This window comes from Mus musculus, chromosome 6 (assembly GCF_000001635.26).
Source record: "Mus musculus strain C57BL/6J chromosome 6, GRCm38.p6 C57BL/6J".
Classification (NCBI taxonomy): Eukaryota; Metazoa; Chordata; class Mammalia; order Rodentia; family Muridae; genus Mus; species Mus musculus.
In genome coordinates this window covers 103,559,941-103,579,827 of record NC_000072.6, presented here as the reverse complement: position 1 = coordinate 103,579,827, position 19,887 = coordinate 103,559,941, and the positions used below count along the sequence as shown (strand labels likewise).

At 38.0% G+C, this 19,887-nt stretch overlaps 1 protein-coding gene across 15 annotated transcripts in view; it reads right to left on the bottom strand.

Annotated features, from left to right (window-relative positions):
- Chl1 (cell adhesion molecule L1-like) overlaps positions 1 to 19,887 on the bottom strand; it is a 222,455-nt gene that overhangs the window by 153,211 nt on the left and 49,357 nt on the right. For 8 of the 15 annotated variants that reach the window (XM_006505473.3, XM_006505467.3, XM_017321377.2 and 5 more), the window contains exon 2: positions 19,713 to 19,782. The exons of the other annotated variants lie outside the window; for them this stretch is intronic. The gene's annotated coding sequence lies outside the window, so the exon portion shown is untranslated. The remainder of the gene's footprint in view (positions 1 to 19,712; positions 19,783 to 19,887) is intronic. 15 annotated transcript variants of the gene reach the window in all.

Sequence of the window (19,887 nt, the reverse complement as noted above, 5' to 3'; positions counted from 1 at the left end):
CCAGATTTTTCACCAGAGACTATGAAAGCCAGAAGAGCCTGGACAGATGTTATACAGACACTAAAAGAACACAAATTCCAGCCCAGGCTACTATACCCTGCCAAACTCTCAATTACCATAGATGGAGAAACCAAAGTATTCCACGACAAAACCAAATTCTCACATTATCTCTCCACGAATCCAGCCCTTCAAAGGGTAATAACAGAAAAAAACCAATACAAGAACGGGAACAATGCCCTAGAAAAAACAAGAAGGTAATCCCTCAACAAACCTAAAAGAAGACAGCCACAAGAACAGAATGCCAACTTTAACAACAAAAATAACAGGAAGCAACAATTACTTTTCCTTAATATCTCTTAACATCAATGGTCTCAACTCCCCAATAAAAAGACATAGACTAACAAACTGGCTACACAAACAAGACCCAACATTTTGCTGTTTACAGGAGACACATCTCAGAGAAAAAGATAGACACTACCTCAGAATAAAAGGCTGGAAAACAATTTTCCAAGCAAATGGTATGAAGAAACAAGCTGGAGTAGCCATCCTAATATCTGATAAGATTGACTTCCAACCCAAAGTCATCAAAAAAGACAAGGAGGGGCACTTTGTTCTCATCAAAGGTAAAATCCTCCAAGAGGAACTCTCAATTCTGAATATCTATGCGCCAAATACAAGGGCAGCCACATTCATTAAAGAAACTTTAGTAAAGCTCAAAGCACACATTGCACCTCACACAATAATAGTGGGAGACTTCAACACACCACTTTCACCAATGGACAGATCATGGAAACAGAAACTAAACAGGGACACACTGAAACTAACAGAAGTGATGAAACAAATGGATCTGACAGATATCTACAGAACATTTTATCCTAAAACAAAAGGATATACCTTCTTCTCAGCACCTCATGGTACCTTCTCCAAAATTGACCACATAATAGGCCACAAAACAGGCCTCAACAGATTCAAAAATATTGAAATTGTCCCATGTATCCTATCAGATCACCATGCACTAAGGCTGATCTTCAATAACAAAAAAAATAACAGAAAGCCAACACTCACGTGGAAACTGAACAACACTCTTCTCAATGATACCTTGGTCAAGGAAGGAATAAAGAAAGAAATTAAAGACTTTTTAGAGTTTAATGAAAATGAAGCCACAACGTACCCAAACCTTTGGGACACAATGAAAGCATTTCTAAGAGGGAAACTCATAGCTCTGAGTGCCTCCATGAAGAAACGGGAGAGAGCACATACTAGCAGCTTGACAACACATCTAAAAGCTCTAGAAAAAAAAGGAAGCAAATTCACCCAAGAGGAGTAGACGGCAGGAAATAATCAAACTCAGGGGTGAAATCAACCAAGTGGAAACAAGAAGAACTATTCAAAGAATTAACCAAACGAGGAGTTGGTTCTTTGAGAAAATCAACAAGATAGATAAACCCTTAGCTAGACTCACTAGAGGGCACAGAGACAAAATCCTAATTAACAAAATCAGAACTGAAAAGGGAGACATAACAACAGATCCTGAAGAAATCCAAAACACCATCAGATCCTTCTACAAAAGGCTATACTCAACAAAACTGGAAAACCTGGACGAAATGGACAAATTTCTGGACAGATACCAGGTACCAAAGTTGAATCAGGATCAAGTTGACCTTCTAAACAGTCCCATATCCCCTAAAGAAATAGAAGCAGTTATAAATAGTCTCCCAGCCAAAAAAAGCCCAGGACCAGACGGGTTTAGTGCAGAGTTCTATCAGACCTTCAAAGAAGATCTAATTCCAGTTCTGCACAAACTTTTTCACAAGATAGAAGTAGAAAGTACTCTACCCAACTCATTTTATGAAGCCACTATTACTCTGATACCTAAACCACAGAAAGATCCAACAAAGATAGAGAACTTCAGACCAATTTCTCTTATGAATATCGATGCAAAAATCCTCAATAAAATTCTCGCTAACCGAATCCAAGATCACATTAAAGCAATCATCCATCCTGACCAAGTAGGTTTTATTCCAGGAATGCAGGGATGGTTTAATATACGAAAATCCATCAATGTAATCCACTATATAAACAAACTCAAAGACAAAAACCACATGATCATCTCGTTGGATGCAGAAAAAGCATTTGACAAGATCCAACACCCATTCATGATAAAAGTTCTGGAAAGATCAGGAATTCAAGGCCCATACCTAAACATGATAAAAGCAATCTACAGCAAACCAGTAGCCAACATCAAAGTAAATGGAGAGAAGCTGGAAGCAATCCCACTAAAATCAGGGACTAGACAAGGCTGCCCACTTTCTCCCTACCTTTTCAACATAGTACTTGAAGTATTAGCCAGAGCAATTCGACAACAAAAGGAGATCAAGGGGATACAAATTGGAAAAGAGGAAGTCAAAATATCACTTTTTGCAGATGATATGATAGTATATATAAGTGACCCTAAAAATTCCACCAGAGAACTCCTAAACCTGATAAACAGCTTCGGTGAAGTAGCTGGATATAAAATTAACTCAAACAAGTCAATGGCCTTTCTCTACACAAAGAATAAACAGGCTGAGAAAGAAATTAGGGAAACAACACCCTTCTCAATAGTCACAAATAATATAAAATATCTCGGCGTGACTCTAACTAAGGAAGTGAAAGATCTGTATGATAAAAACTTCAAGTCTCTGAAGAAAGAAATTAAAGAAGATCTCAGAAGATGGAAAGATCTCCCATGCTCATGGATTGGCAGGATCAATATTGTAAAAATGGCTATCTTGCCAAAAGCAATCTACAGATTCAATGCAATCCCCATCAAAATTCCAACTCAATTCTTCAATGAATTAGAAGGAGCAATTTGCAAATTCATCTGGAATAACAAAAAACCTAGGATAGCAAAAACTCTTCTCAAGGATAAAAGAACCTCTGGTGGAATCACCATGCCGGACCTAAAGCTTTACTACAGAGCAATTGTGGTAAAAACTGCATGGTACTGGTATAGAGACAGACAAGTAGACCAATGGAATAGAATTGAAGACCCAGAAATGAACCCACACACCTATGGTCACTTGATCTTCGACAAGGGAGCTAAAACCATCCAGTGGAAGAAAGACAGCATTTTCAACAAATGGTGCTGGCACAACTGGTTGTTATCATGTAGAAGAATGCGAATCGATCCATACTTATCTCCTTGTACTAAGGTCAAATCTAAATGGATCAAAGAACTTCACATAAAACCAGAGACACTGAAACTTATAGAGGAGAAAGTGGGGAAAAGCCTTGAAGATATGGGCACAGGGGAAAAATTCCTGAACAGAACAGCAATGGCTTGTGCTGTAAGATCGAGAATTGACAAATGGGACCTAATGAAACTCCAAAGTTTCTGCAAGGCAAAAGACACCGTCAATAAGACAAAGAGACCACCAACAGATTGGGAAAGGATCTTTACCTATCCTAAATCAGATAGGGGACTAATATCCAACATATATAAAGAACTCAAGAAGGTGGACTTCAGAAAATCAAACAACCCCATTAAAAAATGGGGCTCAGAACTGAACAAAGAATTCTCACCTGAGGAATACAGAATGGCAGAGAAGCACCTGAAAAAATGTTCAACATCCTTAATCATCAGGGAAATGCAAATCAAAACAACCCTAAGATTCCACCTCACACCAGTCAGAATGTCTAAGATCAAAAATTCAGGTGACAGCAGATGCTGGCGTGGATGTGGAGAAAGAGGAACACTCCTCCATTGTTGGTGGGATTGCAGGCTTGTACAACCACTCTGGAAATCCGTCTGGCGGTTCCTCAGAAAATTGGACATAGTACTACCGGAGGATCCAGCAATACCTCTCTTGGGCATATATCCAGAAGATGCCCCAACTGGTAAGAAGGACACATGCTCCACTATGTTCATAGCAGCATTATTTATAATAGCCAGAAGCTGGAAAGAACCCAGATGCCCCTCAACAGAGGAATGGATACAGAAAATGTGGTACATCTACACAATGGAGTACTACTCAGCTATTAAAAAGAATGAATTTATGAAATTCCTAGCCAAATGGATGGACCTGGAGGGCATCATCCTGAGTGAGGTAACACATTCACAAAGGAACTCACACAATATGTACTCACTGATAAGTGGATATTAGCCCAAAACCTAGGATACCCAAGATATAAGATACAATTTCCTAAACACATGAAACTCAAGAAAAATGAAGACTGAAGTGTAGACACTATGCCCCTCCTTAGAAGTGGGAACAAAACACCCTTGGAAGGAGTTACAGAGACAAAGTTTGGAGCTGAGATTAAAGGGTGGACCATGTAGAGACTGCCTTATCCAGGGATCCACCCCATAATCAGCATCCAAACGCTGACACCATTGCATACACTAGCAAGATTTTATCGAAAGGACCCAGATGTAGCTGTCTCTTGTGAGACTATGCCGGGGCCTAGCAAACACAGAAGTGGATGCCCACAGTCAGCTAATGGACGGATCACAGGGCTCCCAATGGAGGAGCTAGAGAAAGTACCCAAGGAGCTAAAGGGATCTGCAACCCTATAGGTGGATCAACATTATGAACTAACCAGTACCCCGGAGCTCTTGACTCTAGCTGCATATGTATCAAAAGATGACCTAGTCGGCCATCACTGGAAAGAGAGGCCCATTGGACACACAAACTTTATATGCCCCAGAACAGGGGAACGCCAGGGCCAAAAAGGGGGAGTGGGCGGGTAGGGGAGTGGGGGTGGGTGGGTATGGGGGGGACTTTTGGTATAGCATTGGAAATGTAAATGAGCTAAATACCTAATAAAAAATGGAAAGAAAAAAAAAAAAAAAAAAAAAAAAGAAATTCTAATTCTTTACCGCCAGCAGGAGTGCTCAGCAATGCATGCTATATTGAGAAACTAAATGATTCTTCACTTATTCATCTAAGAATTTGATTATAACCAATATATGTTGAATAGCATGAGGATTGACACAGTAATGGAAGAAACAAAGTGTCCTTTTCATGATAATTTCATGATCATTCAATACATAAATTAAAAGGTAATATCCCTGGTAGTGATTAAAAGCAACAAATAAAATAAATCAGGAAAAAGCCAACACAGAAAATGGCAGACAATATCGAAAGCCAAGTTATGTGCAGGCAATAACTGTATGATAAAATGACAAAGTCACAAGTGGCTCAGGGACCAGACTTTGAGAAGTGCTCCTTAGCATGAAACAGTCAAAAAAAAAAAAAAAAAGCTGCCTGCCGCAGACCCTCTGGGCCCCTTTGTCTGCGTGGAACAGGTCTCTAGTCACGGGTGGACAAAGCATAGGATGAGTGACAAACAGATGCCCACAGGAGAGGTCGTGTGGAATCTGAATGTAATTTGTCAAATCGAACATCAGACTTTTTATGCAGAAGACAATAAGGAAGTTGGGTGACATACCCGCAAGGTACAAATGAGGTAACCGGATGCTTAATAACTCTTACACAGAACAGAGGAATGAAAACGCAAAGACTGGCAGAAACTGGGCAATAAAATAACTAAGACAATGTCAGCCCTATCTAAGGTCAGCTATAGTCTTAGAAGCCAGGTGTGAGATCTTTTCACTCCTAGGGCAAGGGCTTTCACCCCCACGTCATGGTTCTAACTAGGGAGTACCATTCTAGCTAACCATCTCATGAATAATGCAATACTCTAAAACCACAGCCCAATCTACTTCCTAAACCATTGTAAATTCTTGTATATGGGAGCGACTTGGCTTTTATTGATAGTGTAATACAAGAGGCTATTCTGAATGTCACTGTCTAGCTCAAGGACCTTCTAGGACTGTTGGAACACTGGTGGAAGGCTTTAGCTATGTCAGAATTCAATCTTAAAAGGCACTTATAATAGGATGATACTGAAAGAGAGCACGTGGATCCATACACTAGACTAATGCGGGAATGGAGAATTAAGGGAACGCCAGACTCCAGGAGGAGAGCTTCCTTGAAACTCTTTTCCTCATGAGTGACTTTTAAGCCTCTAGGCTTCAGCTGACTCGACCAGAGTGCATGGCTGCTGCCTAGTTTGTCCACTTGAACTAAGGTCACATACTTTCCTATAACTTCTAATTTTGGGTTTCTTTTCATACTTCATTGTTTAATAGCATTTAAATAAAATTCAAATTCTTATATCTTATCCCATTCTACACACACACACACACACACACACAGCACCATTACACATATGTTCATTGAAAACATGATGCCATAGGCTTAACATAAAGGTGTGTCATAAAACATTACTAATAAAAATTCCTAAAAAAAAGTCTTATGAAAGGAAAAATTCAAGTAGCTGAAGAAATTGTCTTGTAGAAGATAGGAGTCAAGTAAGCCATTGAGCCTATCTCAAATATCTGAAACTTACAGGAAAAACAAACTAACTAACAAATATTGCTTGCTATGGTCTCAAGTGGTAGAAATATGCAAAAGAAAAAGAAAAGGAGAAAGAAAAAAAAATCCTGGAAGAAAAATGGTGATCTGTTATAAACACAATTCTAGCTTTGATGTGATGCAAATACAATCTTGGAAACCTTGGTAATGAGATTCCCTATTAGAACCTGTGTAAGTTTGTAATAGTGTAATAGAGAGTAGCAGGCACAGCCTCCCTTCCCCATATAAGGCCCCTAAGATAAGTCACTTAGAAAGGGAAATATTATGGTCCATAGTTGTAGAGGCTTTAGTCTATGGCAGATTGGTCCCATTTTTGTGCATCTGTTCTATGTACCTGTGATGAAGCAGTACACTAGGACAGAAGTGGATGGTAAAGTAAGCTGCTAAACTCATAGCCAAGAAGTAAAAGCAGAAAAGCAAACCACTGATATCCTGCCCACCCTTCAGAAAACAGATATAATATGACCAGAAGGCCTCCTAACCAACACTGTCACTGTAGGGTACAAGCCTCTGGACATTGATTTGTGTGGGATAACAAAGTCCACCACATCAAAGTGTGTGCTAACGGAAAGGCCTTTAAAACTCAAAGGAGTGCATGTATTGATCCACCCTGGTCTCACTGACCATTATTTATAATTTGCTGACTCATTATCCTATCATCCTAGGCCCACAGACCAGACATTATATGGGGGGCTGCCAAGATAGAACTCCACAGAAGAAAAAGTAAAGGTTTCATGTTGATTCCACTGGCCTGTAAAATGGCCAGCCATCATATACTTTCTGAGTTTTCTCCTGTTGGGGCTTGTGTCCTCTAGGACCCTGTGGAACATTCCAGACACACATCCACATACTGTCTCTTTAGGAATCATTCAACCAAATGCCAGACACATTCTATAGCTCCATCAAAATGAGGCAACAAAGTAATAAAATTGTTAAAAACTACTTAAATGACACAGTCAGGATTTTTCTCCAGGTCTTTATGTTACTTGGATTTATTTTTAATGGAGTTATATTTCTATTTAAAGCAACATTTCATAAGATAAATGCATGTGCTCTAACTACCACAGTTGAGAAACCAGCCATGCCTCATGTAACAATGCATCAAATGCAAAACAGTTATGCTTTAAATCCTTGCCCAAATGAATTTCTAGTGCAGATGTCTGTTCTCTCTTGAAAATAACACTGTATGGACTAAGAGTGTGGCTCAGTTGGTAGGGTGCTTGCTTCACATGTGAAGACCCCAGGTTCAATTGCCAGCAACACATAATATGGGGACTGAATGTACACAGCTATAATATCAACACTGGTGTGGTGAAAGAGGAGATAGGAATATCAGAAATTCAATGTCATCTTTGGCTGCACAGTGGGGTCAAAGCCAACCTGGGCCACATGGGTCTCATGTGAGACCTCAACTAAGAAGAAACATGAATGTGGTATTAGCAAAAATGAAATTAAAACTATTAGTATTTAGACTTTTCTTCTTTATAAATGTTGTTATTATCAAATACATGGGTGTATACATGTGACAAGCATACAAGGACACTTATGCCAGGGGGGAAAGCACAAGGTCAGAGTAAGTGGTCTTGAAGTTTGTTTTCTCCTTTCTTCTTCACAGGGCATGAAATGTGTCTAGATGTTGAGCCATCTTACAGGCCCAAATATTTAGACATTTTTTTCGTGATTAATAAAGTGTAAGTTAGTGTCTCTCTGAGTGTATATGCATACAAGTATTTCTAGTATATGCATACAAGGAAATAAAAAGCATAGACCCTCTGTTCTTTTGTGTAACCTGAAGTTATCAAATGCTAAGAATTATTTGAATGATTAATAATAATAAGTGAGTATGGACTATAAATCATAGTTGCTTATGATGAGGGTTTGTCATCATATGAAATTCTATGAAACATTTATATTTCTTAGTAATCCTAGGACTGGGAGCTCTGCTATTTTCATTGCATAAGTCAAGAGATTTATTTATTTGTTTGTTTATTTTACCAAACTACATTAAGTTGACTCATTGATCTAAACAATCCTTGCACAGTAAATAATTGCTTTTTTATTTCAGATTAAAGTTCTAGTAGGAATCCAATGGAAATATTAAGAATGATCTACGAATAGTATGCTGTGAAAAATTACTACTTCAACAGCCTTAATTCACGAACAATTTCAAAAAGCAGAAGTGTGTTCCAGAGGGCAGAACTAGTGTACTTAAATGTGGATTAAACCTGTCCAGTGACAGGAATGCAAAGAAAAGAACAAATAGTTGAAAAATCAATTTTGGCTTCTTTTGTATTTCAAACATTTACCTGGACCCTCTCCAGTACCCAGGTGTGAAACCTAATGGATAGTCTGATGCTGTTAAATGCTGTGGGCTTGGAAATGTAATGAAATTGGGCTTGTCCTTTAGGAATAAAATAAGAGCCCCTGCTCAAGAGTCTTCACATAGGCTCTGGGTTGGTTGCCCTTGTACTTCTACCCTGAGAGGAAGAGCTGCTTCTTAATCTTGGAAAAAATATAAAACCTTAAAAGTAAGTAAAATTAAATAGATAGATAGATAGATAGATAGATAGATAGATAGATAGATAGATAGATAGATAGAATAAAGCGATGGCATTATTTCTGGCCTTAAAAGGTATGCATGATGTCACATTTCCTAACTGCCTCCATGTAAGACCTCAAAAGACATTCAATTTGTATCTTCTTATATATTTAGTAAAAGAGTCATGGATACAATTTGGATTAAGGATTATACTTACCATTTTATCAATATATGTGTATGCTCATGTGCATATGCTTGTGTGTGTGTGTGTGTGTGTGTGTGTGTGTGTGTGTGTGTGTGTGTAGGAGGTGCACACTCACATATAGTCTTGTGTGTTTGCAGGACCATTGTTGGCCACAGTGTTTTCCTTTGCTTTCTGACTCATTGTCTTCTTTGATTTGAACAAGAATCTCACTATGTAGCCTGGAATCTCTATGAAGATCAGGGTGGCCTCCAACTCACAGGGATTGACCACCCTCTTCCAATGTGCTAGGATTAAAGGCTTGCATAACTACTGTCAGTCTCCACCTTGTTTGGGGGTCAGCGTTTCTCACTGAACTGAAGCTTTCTAATTTAGTTCAAGGGCTGGCATGTAGGCCATAGAAAACCTTCCATCTCAGACTTCCCAGAGCTATGATAACTGATATGTCTCCATGCTCATTTACTCTTGCGTTGTTTCTGGTTTTGTTTTGTTTTTTCAATGGGTCCTAGGGGTTGGTGCTTCAGTCCTCATGCATTTTCACAAAGCATTTTACTCTCTAAACCATCATCCTGCTCTGGGAAAATGAAGAAACAAAACAAAGCAAACACAAAGGCTGCTCCTCTGTTCTTCCTTCACTCCCTTTTAGCTCAAAATATATTTTCTACTGCGTGGTAGTGATTTTTCTGCAGATTATGACAAGAGTGTTGCCAGGTATCCACTGCACAAATGAAATATACACTTCAGTAATATACATATAATAAACCAGGCATAAAACATTAAAAATAACAAGTGTTAAACTGAAGCATGGTGATATGTTTTTAATACACTGTGTTACTGGATTGTGTTAGCAGGTCACCAAAATAAGAAAGAAAATGGAACAGGTTTAAGAGTCTTTATTGGCATATAAACCAAAGCTATGCAAAAGGTGAAGAGAGAAAAGAGCCCTTAGCTCCAGACATATAAACACTAAAATTATATCGTATTACTGAGTCTCTGCTCTGGTTGCTTTCTGTAATCATTCTTTGAGTCTAACGCTGTTATCGTAAAATAAGCTCAGCATCTCCAAGAAAATAATCTAAAGGCTTTTTGTTGCATAATTAACTCATAATAGGTCGCCTTCACATCTCTGTGGCCAAGACAATAAAATAACATGATGATTATTGAGCCTTTACAAGCATAGAATGTAGAATATAACAGTTATATGAATACACCAGTTCAAAAAAGGTCTGCACTATAATTTCTTCTTTAATCGTGAAAACACAGAAGCTCTAACACATAAGTAAGTAACTGTCAAAAACCACCCATCCTTACTTAGTCCTGAAGGTCAAACCTGAGCCCTCTGCAATCACAGCTCCTGTATCCTCATCTCCTGAGCACATGCTCATAGCCACCAGACAATTAGGCCTCGCTAATGTTGGTTTCTATATATTTATACTATAGTAACCATAATTATTTCATTACCTTAATTAATGTATGCTAATCAGTTTCCCACCGAACAGGAAGGCATGACAATTGGCCATTTGCAAATGATAAGCACAGACAGAGGTTGACAATATGGAAAATTTTTATAGGGGAAAAAGTGAAATGTAAAACAACATAAAATATCATTTAATGCTGTAATGAGTGAGACAGTCAGAAAATAATTGACCAGTTTAAGCAAGGCTAATTCATGGTACGGTCTATGTGCTTCAGTTCAGGTGTGGGTTTGTATTGTGCCGGAAAACCTGCCATGGACTGAGATCTAACTTTCACTAAATAAACACAGATGCTCTCCTGGAACACAACCTCTTGTTCATCTAACCCATAATTTAAGCAGACCAACAAGGGAGCTTCCTACTGAATGTGTTTAACTTGTATTCCTTAAGTGTAAAGTCCTAAGTTTTAGTATACTCACCATGCAGATTTTAAAGGTGAGGATTACAAATATGAAAAATGTAAAACATGCAAAAGATAAAGGCATGCATAAGGGTTTCTTTCTCCACAAGTGTCAGTGACAAGACATTATACAAAATTTTCATTATCCAAAGCGAACTTTGCCAAGCTAAAACAATAATGTAAGTAAAGGATAGCATCAAAAAAGGTTCCAGTGAAAGTGAATATTTGCATATTTAAATAAACAAGGAATAGAGAAATAATTTTCACTTTACTACATCTAAAAATAAAACACAATTTATTCTGAACCTACAAAATCAATCTCATATTTTATTTACTTATACTTGTGTGTGTGTGTGTGTGTGTGTGTGTGTGTGTGTATGTGTTTGTATGTGTGTGTGCAGGAGAGGCCAGAAGTCAGCATCAGGTGTTGGTCTTCAGGTACTGTCTACATTTATTGTGAGACAGAGTATCACTCTGGGCTAGCTGATTATGCAAGACAGGCTGGCCAGCAATCTCCAAGGATTCCCTTATCTCTTCCTCTTCCTCAGGCGCTAGATTTAAAGGTGAGCTCGATCATGCCTAGAATTTTAGTGGGTGCTGTGGATTGATTTCAAGCCCTCATACTTGTGCAGAAAACATTTTACTGGATAAGATATCTCTGCGGCTCATACGCTATGTTTCATAAAGAAACCCCTCCATTTTTCTTAGTGGTCTTCATGGATTGTGGTGAATGAAAATCTCGTTGTTGTAGAGGCTGACTTTTCAACACTTGATTGTACAGTGCTTGCACCTCAATTTCCAACTCAGCTTGTTATTTTTAGTTGAGAAACGGAATTCATTTTATGTAAACCATGAAAAAAATGTGACAATTACAAAGAGAATGATTTAAGAAACCACAGTGGAAAATTGAACGTCCCACTGAAACACTTGTGGCTTTTTAGTTGAAGAAATATATGGTCTAAAATGTAATCTTTGACAGCAGAAACTATTAAAATGTACAATGGGAAAATTTAATCAGAATCACTGTAAAGTGTAACTTTGTTCTACTCTGCTTTTCTAAAACAACACTTCTCCCAGCTTCATTCTTCTCACAGCTTCTTTACTGAAGCTGTCAGCTTAGACAATAACTGGGAATCAGAACAGAGAATGCTTTTGAAATCATTTAACCCTGTGCCTCCATGTTGTGGAAACAGGCAGTTCAAGTTCCAAGGGCTAAAAGGGATTTATCCAAAACCACACTGTAAGTCAGCAGGAAGATGGGGAACTGGGATGCTGACTTGGGGGCTGGAGGGGGGGGACATGCAGTCATTCAGTTCTCTGAGATACAAAGGACTATCTATAATCCCCTTCTGAGGCTTGGGAGCTTGGATGTCAGAGAGATTCACTGATGTGCTCAAAACCGAGTGAGACGTTGCCAGGTTACTGCTGCAGCTCATAGTTTTTCTGCATCTAAAGACCATTCTCATAATATTCTTCCCTATATTGAAATTAGATTGATATTTTTTCATGGACACATGTGCAGAACACTATGCCAAAGAAAGACAAAAGCTTCTGATGTGTTCTTTCTACCACACATGCTCACATACTTATAGAAAGTGTGGAGAGGGAAGGGCATATGTTCTTGATAGTGTAGATGTGTGCACATGAGGGTGTGCATGTCTGTTGTGCTTAGAAGTTGGCATAAGCTGCCTTTCCTCCACAGCTCTCTGTCTTGACATTTTAACAAGGTCTCCCAGTGAGGCTGACGTTAATCAGTTCATTGAGAGCAAGGTGCTTTAGAGATCTACCTGTCTCTGCTACATCCATCAAGGTTGGGAGTGCAGCAGGCTGAAACTGCTCACTGTACCAGGTTTCACAAGGGTTCTGGGGACCAGAGCTCTGGTGCCCATATTTGTTCTGCAGACACTCTAGGGACTGAGAAACCTTTGCAGCCCCCTCTTAATCACTTTTCATTTTTTTCCAGTCAGGTGTCAATGCCTCAGAGAAGTCATTTTCTGAGCACAGTGGGTCAAATTCCCATATAACTCCCACTTTCAGAACTCAGTGAGCATCAACTTTATACTTGTCTGCGTGACAAGTAATGTATACCTGCCCAAATAGATCAAATCTTTCTAAAAGTAAGAACTGTGTCTAATTTTCCTGAGAACTGTATCCTTGGCTGAGAAGCACTGAATAGTAAAGATAATTATTGAATTATTGAATGAATAAGTAAATATACTTAATATGTTTAATTCATAAAAGCAATCAAGTGTTCTATTTTCAGATGAAAAGAAAGAAATCTGATAAAATTCTCACTACTTTTATAGTACCGGTTCAAATTGGCATGGCATATTTAAGGCACAATGTATAGGAATTGGAAAAGGCCAGAATATGTCACCCCAAAATACATTTATTTTGAGGAATTGCAGATGTGGCTAAGGAGTTAAATTGGCTTTCTGCACTTACATGGGACCTGGGTTCCTTCTCACAGCCCCTTTGTCAGACAGCTCATAAGTTCCTGTCACTCCAGCTCCAGGTGATTCCTCCTGGATACAAACACTCAGGTGCATATGCCCCCACAGAGAGACATGGACACACAGCAAAAATAAATAAATAAATAAATAAATAAATAAATAAATAAATAAATAAAGGAAGAAAGAAAGCAATGTATCTATTAAAAAGAATTATTTTTTTAAGTAGATAGAAGTTGTAAAATAGTAAACCCAGGAAGAGCTCTTTGGCCTCCTTGCATCTGGCTCAAAGCTCTCTATAATGTCCTGCAGGTGGGCTGCCATCCTTTCTCCAGCACCAGGAAAATTGTTATTCCCACAGGCAGAAGGCAGGCATACAGGTGAGTCTGCACAGACAAACCTTTAAAATTATCCTTCCCCTAGGACCTTACACATGTCTACCTTCCCACAGAGTCCTCTACATGCAAGGCCACAGTCTTTGGTTCTATTGCTTCTGCTCAATATATAATGTTTTCTTTTAATGGTGTATACAGCTGGTGTCTAACTGGTTTTTGGATTTTCATATATTTCTATAGCATTCTCTGTGCATTTGAAAGTTAAACTATTAGTATCAAATGAAGTGGACATGCCCTTTCCCCAAGTAATCCTCAGACTGTTACTTTGGTTTCCAAACACAGGCACACATAATCAGAGTACAGGGAAACATGTCTCTACTCCCATGAAGTATATAGACACAGATCAAGAGTGGGCTGTACTCAGTTAATACAGAAAAGAACAAAAGAATTGTACAAAGTTTGAAATAGCTTGCTTTAAAAAAAAAAAAGAACAATTATCATATTAGCATGGGCTAGAGTTACTGACTCAATAGAAAGTCAATTAATAGTCTCTCAAGTAGAAAATTATGTACCTGTTGTTTGCAGTTGTGAGAAGATTCTTAATATATGCAAGCGAGGACTACAAATACAGAAACATTACCACGGTGACAAGCACTGCCTAATATGTGTTTGCAAACAAGATAGCTGAGCCAACCGCACCAGCTTCTCACAGTTTCAAATTGGGGGACTCAAGCACATTGTAAAAATCATTTCCACTTTTCTAATTCTGTGTGCTATCCTTAAAAGGAGGAGATTATATCACACTGTGGTCCTAGAGAGCTTTGATGTATGACTTCTTTTTCCTTCTTCTGTCTACCTTTCCCCCCTCCCCATAGGGCAGGGGTGCTGTGTTATATGTGCGGATCCTAATCTTTGATCTTTGTGTGTGAGGCTTCTTTCCACGGCAGGATCACTTATGACAGGCTAAATTAGGCTTTGATCAGAGACTTTGATTTGCTTCTTAATGCTCTACTTCATCACGAGGCTCTCTGATGTGTCTGCTCCCATCCTGCCTAGCTCGGTGGCAATAGTCGTGATGTATTTTATTGCTGAGCTTCTTTCCTGGAGGCCTCAAGTAGCTCGCACATGTGTGCAATCCAATAAAACCTGCTGTTTGGGGGAAGATGTGTATGATTTGTGTCTATGTTATACATGGTCTTTTTCCTCAACACAAATGCCTTAGGGCAAAACCAGCGTTTTGTTGGAGGAAACACAATTTTCTCCTTCAATTTGATTTTGCTTGAAGTCATTTGTTTGGTGGTAATATGTGTTTTCATGGATATTTTATTTATCCTAGGCACTGCTCTGCTATTTAAATAATTCATTTATATATAAATGTAAGATCAAAAGAGTTATTATTAAGATGATCGCACACATTTTGCCGTATTCTGCTATCTTTTTAAAGGTCATCTTTTTCACTTCTTTCTCTGCAGTGCAGTAGCAATTATTTTTGCTTTTGTAGACAAATACTCTTTCTGAACTTGCTAAAAATGTGAAAGCAATGAAACCTAAAAAATGCCTATGAAAGAAGAACCTAGCCTATTAAAAAAATTTTTTTTTCCGAGACAGGGTTTCTTTCTCTGTGTAGCCCTGGCTGTCCTGGAACTCACTCTATAGACCAGGCTGGCCTCGAACTCAGAAATCTGCCTGCCTCTGACTCCCAAGTACTGGGATTAAAGGTGTGCACCACCACCGCCCCGCTTAAAATATTAAAACCAGAAAAAACAAAGGAGCCCAGAAAAAATCTCTGGAAATGATGGATCTGTCCAATACCTTGATTTTGGATGACCTCACCCATGTTTACACATATCCAAATATTAAAATTTTACATATAAAATGCATATAGATATTAACATTCACATGTGTATAAGAAAAAAAACACATAATGACAATAACCCCCCACAAAGCTTTGCAATATGATCATGTAAGTAAAGCTTTATAATATAATTTATCAAGCAGTTCTTACTCTGCAATATTTTGATTTTGGAATCCCATTTTCCTAGGGACATAAGATCTACCTGTAGCATCGTATCAGTATGTTTGTGTATTTCAGCTGCTCTTCAGAGCCCTTGCTGAATTTTTATGCGTTGGAAATCACATGTATTTGTACAAGTGTATGTGATTTTTGGTAAAACCAACATCAGAAAAACTCCAGAGGAAGCAAATGGATTTTTGGCACCTCAGGACCAGAATTACATATGCAAATTTAGGTAATCCAAGGAGGAGCCAAGAGAGTAAGGAAGGAAGCAGAGTGCTAGGCTAAGGAAGAAATGCAAGGCTTCTCTGCATGCCCCTGGAGAGTTTAAATAACAATAAAGCAAGATAACAGCTCATAAATATTTAAAAGGTATAAACATCAAATATGGATAGAAGTGATTACAGCTCCACACTCTTCTGACACATTCATATCACTGGAAAGGAAACGGATACTGTTTACTGTCAGCACCATGAAATAGGACACATTAATTATTTATGCACAACATTCTAGTACTGATGGAGCCTTCTATCACCTTCGCATACCCCATCTCAGAAGATGCTCAAAAACTCCACTTAATTATTCAACAGAAGGGAAGTTCTTTCCAAGGAGATCCATTTTACTTGGCTTCCAAGCAGAACTTCTTGAAAGGAGAATTTGGCTTTGTATAATATGCATGGACAGGAACTTACACTTTTATTTTCTAGCAGTTCTAATGGGAATGAGCTAAAGCCAATGCCAGGAACAAAAACAGGAGCCACTTGGCTGTGCTGGGGCTATCAGGGGCAGATGGATTAGAAAGCATTAACACTTATCACCTCCCATGTTGAAATAGAATTGGTAAGCCTTGGCAAGATTGCCAAGGAGATTGCAGGATCTAGAGAAGCAGTCCAGGAATCTCTCAGCACAGGTGTGCAAAGGGCCATCCATAATGAGAATCTTTCCAGTCTTCATTTCTCCGTTCCCTCCTCTTCTTCCTACTCCCTACTTTCATAGAGTGTGGTGTACCCCCAGGTTCTGTTCTTAATAATAATTATGGAAATTAGATGGAAGCAAGATCAAGCAAGCTACATCTCTGCCCTACTTGGAGCTTGTACTGAGAAAAAACCTGTTACAATAGAGAGTTTAACTATTCTATCATCCTTAGAGGACATGGGCCTAGCTCATGTAAGCATGTCAGTAGTTTCTGCCAGTGGACTTGGACAATCAGTGCAAAATAACGAATATTTTTTATAAAATCTTCACAAGCAAACTAAGAAAGGTAGCTGTAATCATCTTCCACATGATAGCATGTTATTAAAGTTGGATGTAAGTATTACTCTTTCCTCTGTTCTGGGAAGGCATGGAGCTGAGGCTTTGATATACAAGAACACAACAAAATCCATAAATCAGTAGGAAGAGCAGTGGAGAGAGATAAGCACTATCAGCCAGTCTGGGCATGTGCCTCAAGGTGACCTTCTGCTCCATGTATTACCATGAAATCCTACAACAAAACCATCTTCTCTGTCATCCACCTACTAAAGCTGCCGGCTAAGATGCATGGGCAATAAGCTTCAGATAAATTAGACTGGTACAGCAATGAGTGACATGTAAGAGCAAGCATGCATGCATCTCACAGGCACAGAGTTAATCTCAAAAAAAAAATCTCAAAAAATCAACACTTACAAATTTCGCAGTTAGTAAATGCAGACAAATTTTGGTTTTGAAAATATAAGGGCAAAATTAGTATTCATTTCTACCAGAGCATTATTCTCTTAAAAAGTGTTCTTGAAGAGGTTCTTTAGCAAGGGAGAAATCTCTACACAAAAGTTTAAAAAAAAGAATTAAAGTGTATGTGTGTGTGTATGTGTGTGTGTGTGTGTATGTGTGTGTGTGTGTGTGTGTGTTTATTTTAAGACCATGATCCCCCAAAGTTCTCCTAGAAATTACAAGGCTAAACTCTCCAGCATCACAATGAATAGTGAAAAAAGGAAGCATATTTTATAGAATTAAATAATGATTTGAGTATTAGTGTATTTCACAGATTTGTATCCATTTTCATGATGGTAACAGATATAGATATTAATTATATATCATTCTGACACAATGAAAATTAGGCTTCCTATCATATGGTGATATATTTCCCTTTTGTTGTTATTTATCTGACAATTTACTGGGATGTTTTTAAATTTTATTTGGGGTTTTGTATAGTTTAAATGGGATATTTTGTTATTGTTCTAAACTCAAGGCATTGTGCATTCTGGGCATCTACTTTACCGCTGAATTATGTGTCTTCTCCCCTGGGTGTTATATGTGATCCTTTAATTTCTGAGAAGACGTACCTAGGTATCTTACAAACTAGAAATTTATTACAAGTAAAGCCATAAAAGGGCTTTAATAGAATAACACACACACTTAATAAACTCTATTTTCAAAAGACCTAAGCAATCAGATTTCCGGAGGACTTTTCCCCCAGGGTATTAAAAGATACTGCATATGCTTTATGATCTTCTAATAGACATGAAGATTAACTGGACTTAACATGCCTGTGTGCAGAGAGGTTTCAAATGGAAGACACAAATACAGAGGGAACAGCAACTGCACTGAGACACAAAGAGGCCAAGTGGTTTCCAAAGTACACACACAGTGTCCTCAAATGCTAATTCCTGGAATAGCTCCGACTTCATGTAGAAAGCCTCTAGAGGTTACTAAAACTTAAAGAATGCTAACAGCACCTCAAAGTCAAGGTGTCATGTCTGTCTGCATGTTGTATCATCAGGATCCCATTTATAATTTATATGCCAAAAAGTTCTTCACACATCAAATAATACCATATTTTTTCAGGTGTCATTTTCTGTCACTGACAAAATGGATTCTTAGAGTATAAAAAACTCTTTTTAGATTGAAAAATATATTTTCAAATAGCTCCGTTGAAAACCAAGAATTACCCTTAATTCTTGACGTTTTTTTCTGAATGGAGCACGATACTACAGACCAAGCATAACATTGAGAAACATGATTGAAACAGTCAGATTTATCATGTGAATACATACTATATATAATATGTACTATATATACAGCGTAATCACAGTCCATATGCTATAACTACATGTAATTACAACTGCTTTTCCAGTAATAAAAATTTGAAAATATAGATTTAAACACAGTTTCCTTGGAAGAACATCACTGTGTGTCTAGACCTTCAAAACAGACTTGATGACTTTCAAATTCTTAGACATTGGGTATCATACATCTTAGAATTGTAACAATTCAATAAAATACCAATTGAAGTATCAGATTTCACATTTATCCAAATCCCAGGGACAGTTCAAACTCCCTCCAGACCACAGAGGGGAAAGCTCTCTTTGACCCCTGAAAATATAAGATTTTCTTACATAAAGCATCAGCCTCCTAAGAAGTTAACCTTCTCAGAACCCAGGAGCCAAATTCATTTTCCCATTAAAAAATGACATCTAGATAAATATGGTTAAGATGTAATTTTCAAATATGCCAAGAGGTCAGTGAACAAGAAAAATAACTTCAAGGGAAGAGTTTTACTCTTAAAAAAATGATAACATTTTAATGTAACACACACGCATACATTCATGCAAAGTCACACACATAGGCATAAACACACACAGCTGAATATGCATACACGCACATACATACACTTAGATACATATATATATACTCTCTTATACACACACACACACACACACACACACACACACACTATTATAAACCTGATAATGCCCTTAAGAATACTGAATATCCAATTTCTGTGACATTTTCTTATCCCTTGTAACTTCCTCTGTCTACACCTGTGTAGTTTTGTAATTTGATGATTAAACACAGTACAAATGCATAAAGAAACTGATTAAGGCAAATACTCTTACCAGGAATTTTTGATCCACGGTGGTCTGCCTGGATTATCAAGGTAGAATCATTGCCTGCAGTCTATAACACCTAGAGATTGACCAAAATAGCAGTTTGAGAGATAATTTCCTGGTATAGAGAAACTTTTAAGTTAACTTTTTTCATTATTTTATCAAACATACTAATTTGACTCTT